Source organism: Xiphophorus couchianus, chromosome 22 (genome assembly GCF_001444195.1).
Source record: "Xiphophorus couchianus chromosome 22, X_couchianus-1.0, whole genome shotgun sequence".
NCBI lineage: Eukaryota > Metazoa > Chordata > Actinopteri > Cyprinodontiformes > Poeciliidae > Xiphophorus > Xiphophorus couchianus.
In genome coordinates this window covers 10651969-10663165 of record NC_040249.1, presented here as the reverse complement: position 1 = coordinate 10663165, position 11197 = coordinate 10651969, and the positions used below count along the sequence as shown (strand labels likewise).

The following is an 11197-nucleotide window of genomic DNA, read 5'->3' as shown; positions in this document are numbered from 1 at the left end:
TAAACTATTATTACATTTTCTTCATGTGTTTTTTTCTCTCAAATTTGGATTTTTTTACTACCTAAATTTGTTGACATCTCCCATTTTTCTGTTCAGCTGCGCTCCACATTTGCTGCAAACAATTTCTTCCCGCTGCCATGCTATTGACAAGTAATCACCAATTTATATCTCTCTCTAGGAGAATTTGTCCTCTTCCACATAGTGTGACTTTAAAATAACATTATCTCATGGAACTTGAGCTACATGGCTCAGAAGCAACAGTGGGAAGAGTAGTCATCCTGCAATCCGGAAGTTGTGACTTCCTGCTGCCAGATCTCGATGTGCCACTCGGTGAGGCACTTAACCCTAAGTTGCCTACAGGTCTTTGTATGGGTGTATGACGGTGCCCTGCATAAGTGAGTGTGACTTGTTGAATGTGGCTCCAACATTAAGCGCTTTGAGTGGTCGGTATGATTAGAAAAGTGCAACATGAATTAAGTCCATTTACAACATCTTCACCTTGAAAGCACGCTTACATTTGAATCTGTATTTTAAACATGAGACCTGCAAGCTGGAACTGTTCTGATTAAATCTAAAGGATTTAGCAAGTTTCTATAAAAAATGTCACTTTTTTAAATGCTTGTGCAAATTTTTACAACTACACCCTGGACAAATTTCTTCTTCACCTTCTGTTTTTGGTTAATTTGAGCTTGTCTTTTTTGTTCAGAACATTCTGACACAAATGCATTTTTAAAATGAACGTGGGAATCTTGTCTCTTTTAGCAACTTGCATTTTTTAATCTTGTATAATTTTTCAGTAGTGTGTTCAGCCTTGTTTTTAAAGTGATTTAGAAACAAAGTGGTACGATATGACGTGGTTGAGTGTTTTGGACTGACGCCCCTATAACAGCCATATTTAAGAGGTACTGTAGTCTACTGTAATTGACTTTAGAAAGAGTTTTGTTACCAAGACAGTGCCGCAAGTTTAACCAGAGACTGTTTTACTGGTGTCTGTCACTCCTGACAATGTGATTTGTTGAAGTTTGTTGGTGCAAGCAACTGGATTGCACAGTACACCACCATCACACCTCCATGTGAACAAGAGAGCTTCAGCGCAACTAAATTTCTCTTTCCATCATGTAACTACAAGAGGCATCCATCGCTCCCCCTGCTGCTTTAGCACAGAGAAGCAATGACAGGAGCAGAAAGATGACAGAGAGAAATGAGGATCATTTAGTATTTAAACAAAGTCTGGCTTGATTGTCATTAATGTGTTGAAGACTAAGTTGTTTTCGTATGGTAATTTGATCTGCTAAAACACACTATGGGTTAACCTTGTCAAAGTTTATTTCTTCTGGTTTACGTTGACGCACTCGCTTAACATTTAAAATGCAGCACATGTGAAATTATACGCAATTCAGACTGAACCCATATGTATTAAAATCCATCCATCTTCTTGGCAGCCATTTGACTAAATTATCTGGAGAGGCTGAAGTGCACGCCATGCAATGACAATATAAAGCTCAGCAACAAAACATTTTTTTCTGAACTGCAGGATGACCTGACCATCTGCAGGCCCTTAACACCCATAGCATGCCCTATTGCCTTTAGTTAGTATAAAATAAAAACTTGATGGATGAACCAGAACATGAGATAGTATTATCAGACTGAAAGCTAAGTGGAAAAAATTACCAATAGATATGTCATTTGCTGATTCCAACTCAGCAAAATTATTCTACTTTAGAATCAGAGAATACTAACATTACGCTTTAATAACATTGACTCCCAACTCCCACAGCCCTCTGCAGCTTCTAAATTAGCTCAAACTTAAAGGATGTTTCATTGTTTTTAAGATGTCAAAGTAGCATTTCATTAAATCTAGATCAAAAATGAATGTACTTAGATGAATGTACTTATATTGACAAACCTGAAACACACATCCTACACCAACTAGAGGTTCTTTATAACAGTTTAGGGAACTAAACGGTTTAGTTTAGGGAACTAAACCGTTATAAAGACCAAATTATTCAATAATCACATATTGTGAATTGCAAAACCATCACAAAAATGAGTGCTCTTGGTTTCACTCAAATTTTCTCAAGACGTTTTTCAAGATAAAATCTTTCCTCATCTCTTTCTCATGACCGTAGTACCATGGTTCATCTGCAGAAGGAGAGGCTTGCAAAGAGCAAAGAGTGAGGACACATTGACATAAGTCATCTTCAGAGGCCATTTAAAGGTAGAAAAAACATGAGCTCCCAGATACAGCATGTGACATTGAGTGCTAACCTCATTTCCATTGTAGAAATATGCTTCCCTGATATAAAAATGAGAAACTGCCCAAGCAGCTGATGTCACTGGTTGCATTTGTCCCCATTAGTGATCATGGCTGCTTTGACCAGAGGGCTGGGGTGTCCTTGAGACACATTGATACAGACCCCGCCCTCCCCCCCCCACACACACACACCAAACCCACACTGCCACCCAGTCGCCTCCATCCTTCCACTGCTGATAGCTTGCTCAGGCTGTACACTGCATCAGTGTCAGGAACCCTGCAGGCAGGAAGCTAAAAGGATGGCAGACACTTCCTTCCCTTCAAAGAGAGGTGCCCGAGCCAAGAACTGCTAATAGGAATCTGACCCTTGGACTTGTGACACAGTGTGAAATGAAATCGTAAACTGAGCACAGCAAATTGTTATCACTTTTGTTGGTGATCTTCTATCCAAAAGTTTCAGCCAAAGGAGGTATGGTGCGCGTCTGGTGCGCGCTGCACGTGCAAGACCAGTTGGGGTGTTCGTTTGTTTGCTTTTCTTCTGTCTTTTCATGGTTTATGTGGTATACGTTATGTACGAGTCCATTGATTGTTTATTCCCAGCCCAACGCGCACGCACACTACAGAAATCCTGCGTGTACGCAGCGCATGAGGAGCGAATGATTCTATCTGATGCGCTGCGAGCTGAGCTGCCCTCCCTCTGGGGCAGTTCAGCCTTGCCTGACTGGGAACACAGGGGAAGTAAAGAGATTGCGTGCAGACGTGCGTGCGCGTGTGTGTGCGAGGGTGCGTGTCGGGAGGAGAGACATTGTTCCTTGACGTCAGCGCTCAGCCCAGCCTGCCGCTGCTCTCAAACACGTCTTTGTTATTCCGAGGCTTCCACAGGAGGACGGCCGCCAGCAAAACACGGAAACCGGGGCATGGAGCTGCTGGAGCGGGGCCCAGTATGCAAAGATATACACGCCAAAATAACTTTAGACGCCCGTCCACATTTCTTGTGGGCGTATTTATAATAATTTATGTACTGCTGTTTCTTGACATACTGTCATGCCCAACAAAGACTTTGTTTTAACAGTATTTGGAGTGTACACAGATTGAGTGTACAAATGCCACTACCATCAGGTATAAACTAATTTATATTTCAAAAATAATGTAATACCAAATGTAGCTTTAAAAAAAGACAAAAAAAAAAAACAAAACAAAACAAACAAAAAAACATTAAATGTTGATATCTTGATAGGAGTGATCCAGACTTTGAACAAATAAAATACAATACAAAACAAAAATAAAAGCAATTAAACGCAACATTTAACAGACAACTGAAATCAGTTGTAAATTTCCATTGCTTTTTTTTTTTTTGCTACATTTTTGTATTCGTGTCCAAAATAGAAAAAAATAGAAAAAAGTACTTAGCTTTGATTTAATCAGATGAACCTGAAAATTTAAATAAACACGGGTATTTGAAATGACTAAATAAACAATTACAAGTAAAGAATATTCAGGTAAAATCCAAGATATAACGATATAATAAATATTAAATAGAAATAAATATTTTCTCTAACAAATGTTGTGCCTATAATAATAATAATAATAATAATAATAATAATAATAATAATAATAATAATATGTGCATGAAGAAACAGGTCACAGAGGTTAATTACTGCATATTTCCAGCAGAGGTATTGTTATAATGTTACTATTACGTCTTACCACTGGTGTCCTTCCACAGGAAATCTAGGCCGCCTTTTTCCTTCCACCACCTCGCACGGCTCTCTCTGGTAACTGAATAGCCAGTGTAATCTGACACTTCAACTTGCCGTGCTCTACGGTAGTTGATTCAGTCAGTCAGTCAGTCAGTCACACCGTCTTCGGGGTTCTCTCACATCGTCTTTGTGAAGTGAAGAGAGCGAAGGAGCGGAGCGCCGTAAACACGCGGCGCGGAGGAACAATACGCGGCTTTGCCACTGAGCTTCGAGCAGAAAGTAAGTTTCGCGCCTGGTTATTTTCTCCTAAATTATTGTTGCAAAGCGAGGTTTGAATGCTGAATGTGGGGCTTCTGCCTCCCGCTGGACGGCCACTACCTGCTAACAATAGGCTGACCTCCGGGGAACCTTTTAACAGCCGCTGATGAACTGGTGTCAAGGGGGCAAATTCTGGTTGCGTGAGCCGCGACGGAGCGCTTTAATAGCCAGACTGCTTGCTCCATTGTATGTAAACACCGTGCGAACGAGTTGCGCTGAAGCGGCAACGTTTATTGGGATTGTTTTAAAAAAAGGAGGTGACGGCATTCGGACAGTGCCGTGGAAATATGTTCGGAAGAGAGTGGCTGCAGGTTTATTTTATGTGTGTGTGTGTTCAGCTGATCAGCTGATGGCTCGGTTGAATGTATGTCACTTAGCTAACAGTCAGCCGTGTGTCTGGGCTTGTTGACTCCCATCAAGGCTATTATCGGCTACCTGTTGTAATGCAATTAGCTGGCATGTCCAAGTGTTACTCCTTCTCTGCTGTGTTATACAACACCTGTCATGCAGCTTCTGTGATGTTTGGCACTTCGGTTTGAATGCATGACACTATTTACTGAATGAATTTCAGAATCTCACTGGCTCACAGTAGGAGGTCAATTAGGACATTTGGGATCAAAGTCTTTCTTGCAACATTTTTCAAATCAAATTTTTAAAAATTATTTATTTAAGATGATAAATAATAAAGAGTATTTACTGTACCCTTAATATTACAGTTAGACAGTGTCCAGATGGCCATAAAGCTGGTGCCCACTCTGAAATCTTGCAGCGCACACCCACCCTTGATCCTTCTCCACAGACTGGTCTGCACATCCTGTTTGCTCTGCACAAAACCCAAAATCAGTATCTGTGTTGGTAACCAGCAGTGCCTCATTTGGTCTCAGCCTGCAGCCCTGTGTCTTAAGTCTGGCAGACCCTCCCTGTTAAATTCCTGCCGTCTGGATGTGAGGCCAGCCAGGGCAGAGCGCAGCACAGAGAGAGAGAGAGGGGGGGGAGCTCAGGATGGGAGGAGGGATTGCAAGAGGGAGGAGGAGGTGGAGACTGCTGCTCTTTCATTACCCTGCAGCCTGCTACAGGACAGCTGAAGTTTAGGACAGGGTGATGTAGAGCTTGTATTCTTAGCCTGAATCCCATTTCCTACCGTTGGAGCCTTTGCACTTGATAATTCCTGTAAAAAAAAACAAAACAAAAACCCCAAAACAAGAGGAAACGAGAACAGCATCCTGCAGCAGACATCAACATTCATCCATTGTAATTCTTGTCATCTGATGCAAGAATATATTGATAAATAAGTGCACTTACAGATATTTAAAATACACTTTGTTTTTAGTTATTATATTATACAATATAATATGTACATACTTGTTCTGTTTTAATTAATTATATAGCTGGCTTAATTAATTATATCCTTATAATCTCATGCCCACCCAGTTTTTGTTGTGCTTATAAGAATTTATTGGAGGATTTATTGGAAATTACTTGCATCATGTATGCAGATGATCCTGTTAGCTTTTAGTTCTTCAAGTGCAGGTTTTCAACAGCTGTAAAATGTAGGACATCATTTTAAGTACAATGCTTGTACAGAGCTGTTACGACGTGTTTAACAAAAAAAGGCAAATATTCTTCTTTCAAACTGTCAGATAATATAAAAAGTGTCAGTGAGAAAACTGAAATATCTTGGAGTCTTGAAAAGACCAAGTTGGGGCAAGTGAACTGTTTGTGACAGCCGGAGTCAGCACTCTGCAGGCTCTGCTCGGAAACATGATGGATAAGTTTATATGCCGTTTAAGTGAATCTGAAAGTAAAGCTATCATGGCTTTAGCTAACCTCATTGTTGTGCTACATACAATGCCATTCACAGCTGTAGAGAAACGTGTCTTGTGTCAAATTTTATGTAATTGTGAGTTTAGATATGTATTTCTGCTGTTTGGTTGTTTGTTATCCTGTTTTTTCTATCGACACTCAAAAGATCAGGGCAGCAGATAGTGCAGATGTTCTAGTTTTTAGATTTCATCATGAAGTCTAAAAACTAGATGGCAGTTTTATAGTATTTTACAAATGAAGACTTTCATTACATTTTAAATTTTTGTTATTTTTAACATTTATTGCTACTGTTTCCTCTCTTAAGACTCTGTGTTTATTCCGTTTTATAGTTTGCATGGCATTTATTTTAGTTGTCTTAATCATTAGTTTATTTGTGTTAACCGGTTTGGTATGATTGTTGTTTTGTGTTCTCGTTTTGTTCAAACAGTTGCAAAGCACTTTCTGATTAGTGATCTATGAAGAAAATCATATTGATCTTCTTGATTACTTAAAGTTTTTGTGTTTTTGTTGTGATAATTTCTTTTTTAGAAAAGAACACATTCCTTTCTGTTTCCTGTTTTTGTTAAAAAAAATTAACACATTTTAAAAGTCATTCTGATGGTCGAATGTTGCAAAGTGAAACATTTTATCTGCTATTTTTTATGGTAAATAATAATAATAATTAACTGTGAAACCAAATGTACTATATTGGAACACTAGCTAAACATTACAGTGGATATTGTGCCTTCAGACTGAAAACTATTTACATTTGTGAGTGGATCTGGAAGCATCTGCCTTTTTTGTTTTCAATTGCAAACGCCTCAGTTTGTAGGAGCTACAGACGTGAACCTCACCTTTGTGCTAGTGCTCTGATATACAGAAAAAAAAAGGGGCATACACCACGCTTTAGAAATGCTAATAATGAGGGGCAAAGAGTAAAACAAGTCAGCCTATATTTTTACAGTGAGCAGTCTAAAAGTGTTTTCAAATTCATAAAACGGGATGAAGGCATTTTTATCTTCATTTTAAAAATACAAGTTATAAAGCTCCGAACATTTCACCAACAAGCCTCTAATTCTGATCGCAGACTTGAATTTGGCGTTGTGTTCATTGCAAAAGTGTTGCATTGGATTGCAGGTGTTCATGTCGTTATGTCCACTCCCTCTTTGTGTCTGCCTAAGAAAGTGTGTAAACACACTAAGAACGAGCGCACCCTCCAGTGTCTCCTTCCTCTGTAATTTAAATTGGTGATGTAATGAAATTGTTTTAGCAGCAACACTTGTCAGGCGCACCACATTAATTAGTGCTGCTGCTCAGATTTTTTTTTTCTTTCTCTTTTAAAACCTTCCTTCTGACAAACCAAAAGGAGTTGTAACTCTTTCCAAAAAAAAAAAAAACCAACTTAAAAACTGAAGATGCATCCATTCAAAGTGGGTTACCAAATAAATTGGCAACAAAGGAGAAGGAGGAATTAAAGTCATCTGCAAGTGTTGGAAATGTGTGTGTGTTGGTGTGCATGTGTAACTTTTCTTTCCGTCTGTTGTCCCTCTTGGGGCCTCTCTGCAACCAGCCAGCCAGCCAGGCAGGCAGGCAGGCAGGCAGGCAGGCTGTGAGACAAGACAGAGAAGCGTCTGATTCAGTAAACAGGCTAAAGGCTCCTGTAGACTCACTCTGAAATCAAATTTGGATGTTTTCAAAAGCTCAGAGGATGGAAGCAAATACAAGCAGACTCTGTGAGGCTGGATTCTCTGGCTCTCCAGAGTGCCAGACTGCAAAGAGGTCACGCTGGAAATACGGCGGGAAAATGCTCGCATCTTTAACACGCAGGGCTTGGAAAGTATAAGAAAGTCTGGGATACAGTTTGTTCCAAGTCTGGATAAGTATGGAAAAATTTAATTATGTGAGGCAAAGAAAAACTTAGGAGTCTGTAGTCTTTTCTTTCCCTATTAAATTAACAAAAATATAGTATTCTGAATCTCAGAAAAAAAACAAAGGGCTTTTTTATCTTGAAAAGTAGATTTTAAAAAATGATTTAATGTACATCATCATAAGCCTGTTAGTTCATTGGTTGTTTTGTTTATTAACTTGATGAGAAAATCACAAATAAAGACACACAAATACAAAACTACAATTCTTTTTCTGTTTTTTCGGCATTTAGATTTTTGGATCAGGGTTTTAAACTGAACCTGTTTTGTAAATGCAAAAGTTAGAGCGACGCCTTTTTCTGTATCTCAAAAAAATCTACAATTATAGTGAAATATCTGAGTTACGGGACAGAAGGATAAAGATAAAGACAAATGTGAAAAATCACATCATATGTTTCAAGGTTTCCCTCAGAAAACTTGCTGAGCCCGGTGGTTGGAGTGCTCAGCAGTCATTCATCCAGCGGCCCATTGTGTTTTTGAGTTAAAAATGTAAACCCTGTGTTTTTTTTCCCTGACAGATTATAGCTCATTAACTTTTCTTTTTTTCATAGCTAAAAATGTAAGGGATGTTATTTTTTGCAAGATCATTTTAAAAATAGTTTATGTCCAAATAAACTATGGCATCTAATTCAATATTTAGGAAAAAAATGCTCTGAATTACCTTTATGTGTTAAGATTGGCAATTCATCCATTACAATCATAAAAAAGTCTTAAGAAGCCATTCTTTCATTAATTATTTACATTACTATCACCATCACATCGTGTGTCAGAGAGCAGTATGTGTTACACACCTCAGTAGTAAAACATGATTTCAGCAAAACAGAAACGATTACAGAGTTGCCATTTTGAGCTGTCTTTAGCATTTAGCATAATTAGCATTTGTTTGTTTTTCCTGCAGAGTTTATTCAAAAGACTCCCAATATTTACTAATACAATATTTTCTATGCCTGTTTCCAGGAAACAGGCATTCTAAGTTGCTCTAACCCAGAAATGTAATTCCCTGACCTAAAATACAGTTTTCTTTCTAGAAAATTTGTATATCTTTTGTGTTTCATAAAGAATTCATTTATAAACATCTTTCTGACACTGGAAGAAGCCAACGTACAGTGTTCCTGCAGTAAAAACGTCCACACTGAAGCCTGTTGAGCTCAGTACAGCCTGAAAGTGCCTTGTGGTGCATTCACTTATAGAAAAAAAAAAGATTTTCTATCCCCGTCCAGGTGATGTTTAAGACAGTGTTTTATCACACACTGCTAAACTGGAAGCCAAAAAGATTTGTGTTATTTTGTAGTCTGCAAAGAGTACAAATGATTAAACCAAACAAGGTAATGTAAAGTTTACACAAAGTCCAGATTGTTACTAAATTACTAAAAAGCCTAAAATTTAAGTCTGGAAAACTAATAGAAACCTGAGATAAAAACACAACAGAACTGCAGGTTGTAGCTAAGTATGAGGAAGATAAAGGTTTGCTTGCAATCATATACTTGTTTCCTCACCAAACAAGTAGACAAATAGAAAATATTTTCTACTAAGCACCAAATTGGTAAACATCGAAAGTAAGAAATATTAGATGTTTGTGTCAAGAAAGACGTCAGGTTGCTACAAGTTGCAGCTCATAAATCGCCTGCACAATTCATCAGGCACGTCTGATCCCTGTGCACAGAGGCACTACGGCAGTGAGGCTTTTGAGCCCTCTGCGAAGCGGTGAGGTGGTCATTTGAATTCAAGGAAAACAACTAATTGCACATGTTGCAGTAATTAACTTTATGTTGCTCAGCAGTTCACTGAAGTCACACACGGTCCTCGCTGCTCTCTGTGCGACTGCAGCCTGCTGAACGTGCTAAAAACCTGCCGATCGCTAATCAATGTTTTGACAGCCTGACATTTCATCTGACTGTTTGAGCTGTTTTAAAGGAGTGCTGTGAAACTGCCTACTGAGGTTTCTTTTCTTGACACAGATTCGTGGTAGTCTTGTGTCTCGCCTTCAGTATGAACTCACCCACTTGTCCAGCGGGGACGCCAGACATTGCGTCTGTCTCTCTTTTTGTCTGAAATCTTGCTTTATTTTTGTTTTAGGTTGATCTTTTGCTTTGCATTGTACCAGTTTTCTAAATTTTTTATTGGAAAAATTGTGTTGTTTTGAAAATACAGGCATTTTATGAGCCTGGTCCCTTGTGTTAGACCTTGGAATTTTTCCCAATCGTAATAAACCTCCGGTAAGCTCCCTCGTCCAGTTAAAATCTGGTAATCACGGTTCAGCTCATACACGAGAAACGTAGCGGCCAGCAGAGAAGTCATAATAAGTCATCCCGCTGACTGACTGTGATGACAACAGCGTGGTACAGGAAGCCAAAATGGACCAAGATTAGACGTCGGGATAAGAAAACCTCAGCCTCGGCGGCAGGCTCTTCACCGCCGTCTTCTGCTCATGGATCAGGCAGGACTGGTTTGAACTCGCAAGGCAGTGGGAGGAGGGCGGCAGAGTCATTGTGAATAATGCTGAGTCCCTTGGAAAGGCATTTAACCTCATGGAGAGATGGGCGGCATTGTTTGGCCACCTACTGTAGAGGAGTCCCAGGAGTGCTGAGTGGGGTGCTGCTACTGCTGTTAAAAGCCCATTGTGAGAAGTAGATTATACCAGCTGCAGGCTCCGAATTGTGTTTTAACCACGACTATATCACGGTAACTTGCCGTTGCCTTGAAATTAGTTGTTGCTGTTTAACGCAGACAAAACATTAAATTGAAATGTTCCTGAGGAGACGCTGCTTCAGCCTTGAGCGGTGCCAACATCAGGGAAATGAGACCTTTTTAGTCATTTTTATTTTTCTTCTAAAAGAATTAAGAACATACAGTGCTTTGCAAAAGTATTCATACCCTTCTAAATCCTCCATGTTTTGTCACGTGACAATGATAAACTTCAGTGTATATTTTTGGGGCAAGTCTGTCACAGCTTTCTACACATAGATGCTGAAGTTTTTAGCCATTCTTTGAACTGTTTGTATGACAGATCAAGCTCAGATGGATTGAATGAAGAGTGTCTGTTTCAAGTCCAGCAGAATCTCACTTGGAATTAAATCCTGACTTTGACTGAGCCATTCTATCATTCATTTCCGTTCACTTTACCATTGTCAGCTACTTTGTGTTGGTCTACAATAAGACCCTACTAAAATTCATTTTAGTTCTCTAAAATGAATTTT

The 11197-nt window shown here is 39.2% G+C and overlaps 1 protein-coding gene across 4 annotated transcripts in view; it reads left to right on the top strand.

The window, feature by feature from the left end:
* Positions 1–4013: 4013 nt before the first annotated feature.
* The window catches only part of zmiz1a (zinc finger, MIZ-type containing 1a), a 123372-nt gene continuing 116188 nt past the window's right edge, over positions 4014–11197 (top strand). For 2 of the 4 annotated variants that reach the window (XM_028006543.1, XM_028006542.1), the window contains exon 1: positions 4016–4233. The gene's annotated coding sequence lies outside the window, so the exon portion shown is untranslated. Of the gene's footprint in view, positions 4234–11197 lie in introns of all 4 variants that reach the window. The other 2 variants (XM_028006546.1, XM_028006545.1) reach the window with 2 other exon arrangements.